Source organism: Centruroides sculpturatus, unplaced genomic scaffold (genome assembly GCF_000671375.1).
Source record: "Centruroides sculpturatus isolate CEXI.00-Female unplaced genomic scaffold, Cexi_2.0 scaffold69, whole genome shotgun sequence".
Classification (NCBI taxonomy): Eukaryota; Metazoa; Arthropoda; class Arachnida; order Scorpiones; family Buthidae; genus Centruroides; species Centruroides sculpturatus.
In genome coordinates this window covers 1058847-1060512 of record NW_019384304.1, presented here as the reverse complement: position 1 = coordinate 1060512, position 1666 = coordinate 1058847, and the positions used below count along the sequence as shown (strand labels likewise).

At 27.0% G+C, this 1666-nt stretch overlaps 1 long non-coding RNA gene across 1 annotated transcript in view; it reads left to right on the top strand.

Moving 5' to 3' along the window:
* LOC111618188 overlaps nt 1–977 on the top strand; it is a 6022-nt gene extending 5045 nt beyond the window's left edge. The window contains exon 4 of the long non-coding RNA XR_002755535.1: nt 651–977. This is a non-coding gene — a long non-coding RNA (uncharacterized LOC111618188). The remainder of the gene's footprint in view (nt 1–650) is intronic.
* The last annotated feature ends 689 nt before the right edge of the window (nt 978–1666 follow it).

Here is a 1666-nt window from a genome sequence, read left to right as displayed (position 1 = left end):
CCGTTTTGTCTAGTTAAAACTAGAATTTACTGCTAGTCAAAAATGAATTTGAGTTAAAACTAGTTTTAACTAGACAAAACAAGTTTTAACAAAGACATTCAGCATAAACTAGTTTCAACTAGTTAAAACGCGTTCTAACTAAAAACGGGTTTTGACTGTAACATATATATATATATAGATTAATAAGTACTGTAACTCCATCCATTTTCCAAAAATGTCTTATTTCGTAAACAAATTCTGAGTATTTAACAATTCTTTTGACGTATATCTATTTTGTATGTTTTGAGTGTTTACCTGCAACATACAAATTACACAGCTATGCCTTTAATGTATGACTATTTTTCGACAATGAACATGATGTATGTTCTGTTGTGGTAAAGTTGTTTTTTCTATTATTATGGCACAATCATTGTATATATTGTGTTTCGTACGACTGTGTGAAAAGCGTATTTACAGTGTAATTCCTCAGTGTGTAGAAGTTTAGCAATTATGAATTTTATTTTCCTTCCAAAAAGGCATCCATAATTCATGCATAAGTTTTGATAAAGCAATTAATAATAATAATAACAATGAAGTATATAATTTTGTTTAATTCTAAATGAAAACCCATTTAAGGAAAAGAATTTTAATTAATCTTTGTTTTATTTCAGGATTTTAAAGAAAACTGATTAAGATGAGATTTAATATGAACTTAACGCACAGAAGAACTTGAATGTTTTTACTCTTGTTACTTATATCTTAATGTTTTTTAACGGTTTTTATACGGTTTTTAATGCTGTTTTAATATTGTTTGATAATTACGACAATTTTTATATTTGTCAATTATTATAATCTAAGCAGTTGTATTTCTTTACTTTTTGTAAAAGTGATTTTACGTATTTCATAAAACACCTCTACATTCAATTAAAATACGTAGAAAGGAAAGAACAAATCATTGAATTATTTTCGTGTAATTTAAATTCTCTAATAAAAATACAGTAGAGCGTCGTTTATCCGAATCAATTAGGGACTGGGGTGGTTCGGATAACTTATTTTTCGCATAAACGATTATGTACGAAATTAACCTATTCCGTGTTGAAATTTTTCTCCGTTGCGTGTTGCTTCGCGTTGAATTTTCGTCGATGTTAAGCTTAACGAAGACTATTGTATCGTTAAAAATTATTTTTTTTATTTTGTACAAACAAAATAAATATATTGAAAAATATAAAAACAATAAATAATTATACTTCAGATGTTAATTTAGTATCAAAAACGTAAAATATTTGAGTAGCCCAAGACATAGCCAAAGATTGCAGCGCACCACAGCACTGACGAAAATTTAAATTTGTCAACTGAAATTCCTTCGGATAACCGACCTTCGGATAAACGACTCTCTACTGTATTACCGAATAGTTTTTTTGTTTAAATATTCTAGATTGTGATTGAAAAAATATCATCGCTTTTTGCAAATTGTTATCAAAATAGAATATCGAAATATAGAATGAAAAATTACATGAATAGAAAAGTTAGACACTTCTGCAATTAGTGACTTGATATGTTTTCTCACATACTATAAATACACTAGGAATTTTTTATTTTTTTTTTTACATTGAAGAATCTTCTGTTTATCGAACATTTCGACTTCTTAGTTTTAAATAAAAACATTTCATTTTTCCCGTTTTATAGA